The following is a 9,728-nucleotide window of genomic DNA, read 5'->3' as shown; positions in this document are numbered from 1 at the left end:
GTAATCCTTCAGATTAAAGGCCTGCATGGCCACGAATAATGAAAATGGTTTAACTTGAGGGGCGGCACCAAGCAGGCGTTACATAGTTCGTAGGTTAAGCTACACCTAAACTTGACCCCAATGTCTCTGTTATGTTTAGTTTTAGTTAGTTATGTTAAGACAAAAAAAGAGCACAATTCTTTCCTTAATTGTAAAAAAAAAATGTTGTATAGATGTATTGTAACTTGTACTTGTCAATAATCAAATAAAGAAGTCTTATCTACTTGTGTCAAATTTGTGTGTCAATAGACCTCTGAAGTTCGCCTACAAAAAGGATCCAAAGCTGCCATCTTTGCCCATATAAGGAGATCCGGGAGTTAATTGAAGCTAACTTGCTTATGGCAAGTTGCATGGTAAGTTAGCTCTGGGGTAGCAAAGATCAAAGTGTGCCGTCTTCACCTACCGAAGATCACAGTATCCACTAGACAGCAGTGGACAAAACTGTGTAGTGAAAAACGTCTGCATTTCCAATGTCATCATCCCCGCGAGAGTTTAACAGGTGCGATAATTGAAAATCCCCATGTTATTTTCCCATAGAAAAAATCTCAAGATACCGGATCTCCTTATTTGGGCAAAGATGGTGGCTTTTTTGTAGGCGAACTTCAGAGGTCTATGATCAGAATCAAGAATCAACCTTGAAAGACATCATGTCCCATCATGCACACCATCCACCCAGCAGCCAATCAGGCAATTCACTATAAAAAGGAAGGGGCAGGGTCAGAAGGTCCCTTCTTCTTTCATACCAGCCATCATATCGGTAAGTGCCTCTTGATTATCTACAGACATCTATGTTCAGCATGAACGACTTCTTCAACTACACAATCAAGCAAACTTGTTCTAAATCTTTCAATTTACGGTAGTATTTATTTTGTCTTGCTCCACAATATGGTTCAGGACAGAAAATTGCTTCCTGCAAGCTAACTTTAGTGTCCATAACATGTAAACTTCTCTGCCGTGGAGATTCGGTTTTAAAGTTGTCGTTTCAACCTTAGTGTTCCAAATTGTTGATTCGATTGTGGAAAGAGGTTATGTGTAACAAACTCCGTATAGTGTTCACCTTTAGCACTGGGTATATTAAGCATCGCCATTTATGAAGAAGCTAGTCTAAACTTAATGCTAAGATCTGTGGCCCTATCGAAGTCGATTTAGTCTGCACGTGGCTGAATCGGTCAATCTGGTGCCTACAGTGAACTATTTTACCGACGGTCGCTGTTTAGCTTTGATGTAGCTTACCAGCAACACCAAAGGAAAAGGACAACACTTAAATTAGCATCGTGAGCTAATCACATTAGCCATTTGCCCTGCCCTTATTTAACATGTTTTACAGTGCCATTTTCATTGTTCTAGGTTCATCATACACTTTGCTGACCATCATGGACATGCTTCTGACTGAGTTGCGCAAATATCAGGTACATTTGAGTGTTCTAAGTAGACATCAACTTTGGCCCCGATGGGAGTCGTTCCTGCCTCATGGTAGCAGTCGCACTCACAAGGGCGCCAAGAACAACCCTTTTACTGACGGTCGCTGTTCAGTTCACCTGTAGCTGTCTCGGCAACATTAAGGAAAAGGACAGCACACTAATACAGTAGTAATTGTTATTAGGCCTATGTTTTGAGTCCATTATACTGAAATGTGTTTTATTTGTTTAGACCTCATGGGATGTCCCCTAAACTTTAGGGCCTAAAGGATGATTAGGCGTCTCATCTTCACGAGGTAAGCCTGGACTATATGTACAGTAGATGTTCAATAAGTTTGGCATTGATGACAAAACTTGCCCTCACTGAGTGTTTTTAAAACCCGATAATGAGTCATTGGATACAACTGAGCCAGATTTTCCCAACTAATTGTCATACACTGAAGTGTTTTGATGGTACTAAAAGTTGTGTTATCCTTAGCTGAACTCTTGAAGACTACATTGCTGCATCCCTGGCAGATGTCATGGGGCGCGCATGTTTCCACTGAAAGGGTGTGCTGCTTACCATGCATGAGCGGTTTTTGAATACAAGGTTTGTAGGGGTTTTTGGTTGAATGTTCCATTTTAAGTGATGTTAAGTTAAGAGGCAACTTAAGCTGCACCAATACATGCATGCATCCATAATGGAGTCCCTTGGCACGGTTCCTAAGGGTTTGTGCTATTGTCCGTGGGTCAGACTCTCCAACCACGTGCCAGAGGATCATACCTGCGACAGCCACTCTACTTTCCAACAACATTCCTCTAGTTTTGCTAACACTAATGATCTTTAAATATAGCCTATACATGTGTAAATATACACGCTAAAGCTGTCGGAAGCTCTGCAGAGAAAATGCAAGCATAAAACGAGCGAGAATGAAAAACGAAACCAGAGATGAAATCGCCAATCCTGCATAGTTCCTCTTTAAAGTAATTTTTTTTCCCAGGGTGTTGGTGTGAAGTATTCTCTCAGTATTGCGGAGTGTGCTGTCCAGCATTCAAGGTATGTGTCTACTCTAGTTCTAAATACATGTCTGGCTCTGATCGGAGATGACAACCTTATTTACTTTGGACTGTTGGATGAAGCATGCCTCATCGGACTGGGATCAGATTGAATTAATAGAACACCTTTCTTACACTTTTACAGTCCTGAGTTCATTTGTTTCCAGGGTGATGGTGTAAAGGCGGAGTGTTGCAGCATGTACTGTACTGTACAGCAAGCCTCAAGGTACGTTTTTTACTTCAGTTCCAAATAGTCTGTAGTCTGGTTTTAGTATTTTAAGATTGAACATTAGTCTGGGGAAGCTGCACTCTGATTCTACTGCAGAAGAGGTGTGATCAATCTGCATCGTTCAAATGACTCCGTACGCGATTGCCACGAGCGGGGCTAGTTACCTCCGCCAAGGAGGTTATGTTTTCATCGGGGACCGGTGCGTGCCTGCCTGCCTGCAAGATAATTTCATCGATCCATTACTTTGAGTTTTCAGGGAAGTTCAGACATGACCCAAGGAAGAAACGATTACATTTTGGGAGTGATCCGTAACACCGATGGGATTCCAGAGCCATTTATGTGTTTTGCTTAGTGGTGTAATGGCATGGTATGGCCACTTGGTGGCGATCTGAATAGTTTAGGTTCAAATGTATGACAACCTAGGAAGAACACAGGCGGGGGTCTGCACTCTCTGTGAGTACTTTTCTAGTTGGTAAATTAAACTTTTAGTCTACCAAAGTGGTCGGTAGAATCGCAAACCGGGCAAGTTTTGTTCTGTTTTCAAAGAAAACTTGCCTTAACATCTGCGCCTGCTGCTGTTTTCGTTTCGTTGCTTCTTAAGTTTCATTATCACGTCACTGGCCAATAGCGTGCCAGGACTAGAGTGTGGCCGTTTCTGATTGGAGCCAAAGATTCTGGCAGTGAAACAGAAGATGGATCTGCTGGTATCCAGCCTGAGCTGCCGGACGAAACTCAAGTTCCCTGGAAGTTCAGGCAGGGTTCACCCAGCCTAAGTAGTCTGGCTATTGGCATACTATTTCTGTTTGGCTCTGATCGGGGATGACAACCTTATTTACTTTGGACGGTTAGATGACTCATGCGGATATGGGACCGATAATAATTTGTTAGTTGAATTATCTTGAGTGTTGGAATGAGTTCTGATGTTCTTATCTTTAGTTTTCAGATATATGGGACTGTCCAGAGGGATTTTGAGGTGCGACGGAAACCACTACCATCTGAAATAAAATTTATCTGGACTGTAAATCAATGTCTTGTTTTCCTTGACACGAAGCATTTCTGCTTTAGGTTTTCTAAGAGCTTCAGGGTTTCTGCAAGGTCTGACTAGATCGATCTGGATGTAAAGATTGGTAGCCAACAATCTAACTGCCATCAATATTCCTACAAATGTTTATGCACCTCAGTGTAAAGTCACATGGTTGCTTTTATCTCAGTTTTCTGGAGATCAAGTCTCTGCAACTATTTTAAAAAAAAAAGGTGTACAGTAGTGTCAGTTCTTAAAGGGATATTCCGCCATTGTTGGAAATGCGCTCATTTTCCACCTCCCCTCGAGCAAAACAATCTACCTTGTTCCCGTTTATCCAGCCATTCTGTGAGTCTGGCAATACAACGTTTAGCTTCAGATATCACTGGTACGTTTGCAAGTTGCCTTGATTATTACGCCAGATGAGAGAGTAGTTCCATGTCATCCGCCTAGAAAAACACCAGGTTTCATTTTCAGTTGGTCTTATTGCACTTTCTAACTTAAGAGGAGACCCATTTAAAATGGGAAAATTACCAGAAATCTTAGTCACTTTTAAACATGAAGCTAGCAGGCGAGAAGCTAATGGTCTGATCCGATTCAATGATCTATGATAGGCTGAAGCTAAACGTTGTATCGCCAGACTCAGAATGGCTGGATGAACGGGAACAAGGTAAATATCGATTGTTTTGCTCGAGGGGAGGTGGAAAATGAGCGCATTTCCAAAAATGGCGGAATATCCCTTAAGACCTCTACTGTAGATCCACTCAATTCACATGCTCAAATGTGGGACTATTGCACTTTACCTTCACATTTAGTTCATAGGGCAACAGTTGTCATTGCATGTGAACAGCAGAATGTTCTCAGTGCTCTAGATCATTATCGTGTTAGCTCATTTCAGATAGGCTGAGACTTCAATACTTAAGTCCATCAAAGTATGTTTGAGTGGTGTCTAGGGAGCCCACGGGGTTAGTCCATATGTACTGACACTTTCTCCACCTCCGGAATGTCCAGAATGTTGGACGGGCGAGGGGTCTTTTTGCCCAAATAGGCTGAGGGTCAGCATGACCTTGACACCATGTGGGACACTGCTCTTGGCAATTGCTTTGTCAAGCATCGTCAACACAAACTCTTGGTCTGGAGGGCAAATTGCCATCTTGTATAAATTGCCAACGTTATTTCTCTGAAAGTTGGCCGTGCCTTCTGAAAAGCATTGATCTCCAACATCATGACCTTGAAATTCTCTGACTTCCTTGTAGAAATCGGATGTCATAACTCTTGCGACAGACTGGCTGGGGAACTGGTTTGACACCATCACTTTGTCGCTTGGAACAAGGGACCAAGTGAGGTGCCAACCCCCATCAGCAAAGGCTGTCCTGACGCCATGGCAGTGCCGAGACTCATCCAGCACTGGCTGGGAAAATTCTGCAGTTTGTATGTGCTTTTTCAGAACAGCCCATGTGATGACTGGCCTGACCACATCCCCCAGGAAAAGCTGGTGAATCCCAGCGTCCAATGTGTACAGGCTTTTTTTCCCTCTAATATTTGTTTGGCCTTTTTATGCCTTTTAAATGATAAAGACAGTGGAGAATGACAGAAAGTGAATGGGAGAGAGAGCAGGGTTGGGATCCGGAAAGGACCACAGGGCGGGAATCGAACCCGGGTCGCCGGCATACAGTGCAGGTGCCCCAGCCAGTTGCACCACAGCTGGGGCAATGTGTCCAGGGTTTTTAAGTTCCACAACCACCCCATCCACATCAGCCTTGTAACACAGCTTTTCTGGGGAGGGGAGGGGTGTGGGGTGCCAGCCTGAGTTCATCCTCCCTTAGGAAGTCGAGGGTGGTGGAATACGACCTGTAGGCCTGAAGAACAGTACAGTAGGCTACTGGTATTTCCCCTAGCAACTTCATTGAACTGCATTGTTAACTCAATGGAGATCTGAACAGCACTGAATGGCACTGTTCTAGCACTCCTAATTATACCCTCCAGAGAAATAAATGTTCAAATCCAAATATTTAACATGTTGGATATTGTCAGAGCAACTGGATTGTTTGCTGTGTGTGTACGTACAGTATGTGTATGTGTAGGCACAGGCATGTTGGGTTTCTGTGTGTGTGTAATGATTAGGTATGTGGACCATGTGTAACATATGACACATATTACAGTAAATAACCTTTATCTTTTGAGAAATGCCATCACAGAGACACACACACACACACACACACGTGCACGCACGCACACACACACACACACACACCCCTATAATGAAGCCTCATGTGTCCTATCTATCCTTCCTTCATCCTCGTCTGTCACTGTAAAGCCAGCAGTTGGGATCTTCACCCATGACTCATCATACATCAGCGCATCTCCACACGTGGTCGATACTCATACCGACGCGTACACCACAAAAACAAATCACAATCCTGAGATGTCATCTGTCAAATGCTTGGTGGCTTTGCTTGAGCAGAGCAAGAGCCAGCAAAGAGATGCAGAAGTTTTAGGCGGAGTTTTGCACAACTTGTGGTCACTGTTTACATATGTACGTATGTATGGTATGTATTGTATGGTTGTGTGCTTACTGTGTGTAGACACTCTCATTTGGAAATATTACTGTAGGCCTTTATCAAACACTGGCTACATGTATTTTGCATCCATAAAGACTTTATTTCACATTGTCTGCAACTTAATTACTTTTCAAACCTTTCAATACACCTTTGGGTTGGCACCTTCCATACATTGAACTGCAACACATTTCAAACAAGATGTGGGTTGAAATGAAGGCAATAAGACGGTTTAAATGAGTTTGTAACAAAAATCACAATTCCTCCCCAGTTCACCAGAACTGCCCATGTCAATCTGAATTGTTTCTGAATGACAAAAAACTATATATATATATATATATATATATATATATATATGTATAAAAAAAATTAAACAACCAAAAGAAAACAAGGATTATGCAAAGGACTACAAGGAAAACAACAATTTCCAATTAATTATCATGAAAAATGTGAGTAACACATTTTCTTGTTTCAGAGTGAGAATGGCATTCTCGGGGATTAGAGACTGAATGTGCTCAGTCTATCCCGACGACAAAGAGAGTCATTAGGCTTCGGGGAAATGTGAAAGCAACAAACTGAGAACTTCAATAAAACTTTTAGCATTTAGCTGTATGGCTGTTTGACTAAGGGAGACAAATGAATGCAGAGAGAGAGAGGATTGAGAAGGAGAGAGAAAGAGAGTGAACAAGAGTAAGGGGAGTGGATGAGATGTAATGAGAGAGAGTGAGAGAAAAAGAAAGTCTGTGTGTGTGTTAGTGAGAGAGAGAAGGAGAAGGTGAAGTTGGCAGGGTCTGGGCTCAAAGGAATTTTATTTGCTTTAATTTGCTGAAAAATGAAGAGAGAGAGAAAATAAATATAGTTTTTTTTCTTTCAGGCCTGACTGACAGACAGGTATATGCCACACCGGGGTACAATACAATAAGAGTACATTGACCTTTGACCTCATAATAGCACACCACATTGTTTCCTATGATGTCATGCATGCCAATGATGTCTTTTCTAGATGTCCTTTCTAGATGGAACGTCCCGTATTCATTTTGTACAACCGAACGCGTGTCATCCATTATCCCTTATATATGTATATATGTGTGTTTCCAAGTCAGGCTGTTGGCTGCTTAAAGCCCATGTCCCCCTAGAAAGAAAAAAGTGTGTGTGGGGGGGGGGGGAGTGTTTCAGGGATATTTTCATTTAAGACGATTTGACATGGCATGAAAGATTATTTTCTAGTGATGGAAAACAAACAGCCTGTCAGTCTGATATATCCTCCAGTAAGTTTTACATTTTAAGACTCACAGTCTAAAAGGGCTCTCACTCACTCACACACACACACTCGCACAAACACTCTCTCACACACACGCGCGCGCACACACACACACACACACACACACACACACCAGGGAGCCATGAGCTGAAAGGAAAAGATGCAATATGTAGTCCAATAAGATGCAGATACAGCTGTGTAGAATAATCAGGCCCAAAAAAACGAATACATTTTTGGAAGAAAACTGAAAAAAAAAAGAAAAAAAAACCCTGAAAAGGCAGGGAAAGATAAACAGCCCCAAAACACCACAAAAAAAAAAAAAAAAAAAAACAGCCAAATAGTGTCTTCCCCCATAAGCACTGGCTGGCACTGGTGTTGTGCTGACTGCCATGAGTCTGTCAGAGAGAGAGACTGGGGAGAGATGCTGTGTTATGGCCTGCATAAAGAGGCCCTGGTCCCAGCAGATGGACTGGTGGCCATGTGGACAATCAACATGTGTCAGCATGGGTCCCAAAAGGCGGCAGACGGCCGGCGTGGGTCCGGGCAGGGTCTGGTGCGGGTCTGGCACGGGTTAAATGTGTTTTGATTCGCGCCAGATCTCCAAAAAGGGGCTGCTAGAGCCCTGCCCTAGCCTCAAGCTGTGGCCCTATCTGAGTCTTATCGGTCTTTCCATATTCCTCCCTCTTTCAATACTCACACACACATTCACACATTCAAATCACCCCACACACACACACACACACACACACACACACACACACACACACACACACACACACACATTCAGATCCCCCCTGCCACACACATACATAACAATACCACCAGCACCACTACCCCCACAGACAGAACGACACACACAAACACACACACATTCAGATCACACACACACACACACACACACACACCTTCAGATCTTGCACACACACAAATACACACTCAGACACACACATTCAGGCATGAAACACATCTACTACTGAAAAGGAACAGAAAAAAAAATGGATTTCATCCAATATTCTGCCGTTCTCTATCTAATTGCATCTCATCAGATGCCTATACTGGAGTTTATGGGGCTTTGGGAGAGCTGCAGTCTGCTGTTAGACTGTCTCATTAAGAGAGTCCTCCCCCCCGACTCCTCTTCAGAAAGCAGGGCTTGTAGAAGGAAATGACTCATGCGCTGTTTACTTCCTTTCCTCCTCTGGTATGGGAAAAAAGTATATAATTTCTGTTCTTATCAAACACACACACACACACACACACACACAAATTCTCACACAGACAAACTCTCTCTCTCTCTCTCTCTCCCTCTCACACTCACACAGACAAACTCCTGTTTCTCTCTCTCTCTCTCTGTCTCACACACATACACACACACACACACACACACACACACACACACACACACACACACACACACACTACAAACACACCATTCGTAATCACCGAGAGGTTATATCTGCACATTCAACATTGCGCTGTAAGACAATAACCCTGATTATTAGACTGGGATTGATCAACGTGCTACCTTTGTAGCACCCCCATAGGAGACTCCACCATAGGAGACCACCACCATAGGAGACTCCTCATGTCTCTATATGTGGTCCCCCATAGGAGACTCCTCCTGTCTCTATATGTGGTCCCCCATAGGAGACTCCTCATGTTTCTATATGTGGTCCCCCATAGGAGACTCCTCCTGTTTCTATATGTGGTCCCCCATAGGAGACTCCTCAAGTTTCTATACTGTATGTGGTCCTCTATAGAAGACTCCTCATGTTTCTATACTGTATGTGGTCCCCCATAGGAGACTCCTCATGTTTATATACTGTATGTGGTCCCCCATAGGAGACTCCTCATGTTTCTATACTGTATGTGATCCACCATACACTCTCAGAAATGGAAGTACCAGTGTGTACCTAAAACGGTACAAATGCTTGTCGCTGGGGCAGTACCCTTTTGAAGAACAATAATGTACCCCTAATGCAGGTACCGTTTGGTACCCTAGCCATTTGTACCCATCAAGGTACACTTGTGTACCTGCAATGACCGAAATGTACCTGTGTATATCATTACAGCATAGCAGCCTTAAAAGGTACTAATCTGTACTTTAAGGGTACAACCCCAGTGAAAATTTAAGGTGGTATAATTGAAATGTATTCACACAACCAATAAG

General features: G+C 43.0%; 1 long non-coding RNA gene and 2 other non-coding genes across 3 annotated transcripts; all 3 read left to right on the top strand.

Annotated features, from left to right (window-relative positions):
• The first annotated feature begins 770 nt into the window (after nucleotides 1-770).
• Nucleotides 771-3,738, top strand: LOC134060364 (uncharacterized). The gene is made up of 7 exons (XR_009935171.1): nucleotides 771-796; nucleotides 1,387-1,448; nucleotides 1,690-1,753; nucleotides 1,936-2,046; nucleotides 2,438-2,493; nucleotides 2,660-2,718; nucleotides 3,658-3,738. It is a non-coding gene; the product is annotated as an uncharacterized LOC134060364 (long non-coding RNA).
• On the top strand, nucleotides 1,163-1,299 carry LOC134060733 (small nucleolar RNA SNORA16B/SNORA16A family). Its single transcript, XR_009935336.1, has one exon. It is a non-coding gene; the product is annotated as a small nucleolar RNA SNORA16B/SNORA16A family (small nucleolar RNA).
• Nucleotides 1,480-1,615, top strand: LOC134060732 (small nucleolar RNA SNORA16B/SNORA16A family). The gene has a single exon (XR_009935335.1). It is a non-coding gene; the product is annotated as a small nucleolar RNA SNORA16B/SNORA16A family (small nucleolar RNA).
• Nucleotides 3,739-9,728: the final 5,990 nt, after the last annotated feature.

The sequence above is a fragment of the Sardina pilchardus genome, chromosome 16 (genome assembly GCF_963854185.1).
Source record: "Sardina pilchardus chromosome 16, fSarPil1.1, whole genome shotgun sequence".
Lineage (NCBI taxonomy): Eukaryota > Metazoa > Chordata > Actinopteri > Clupeiformes > Clupeidae > Sardina > Sardina pilchardus.
Note: the sequence above shows the minus strand (reverse complement) of the source record. Positions and strands in the feature narration are given on the sequence as shown.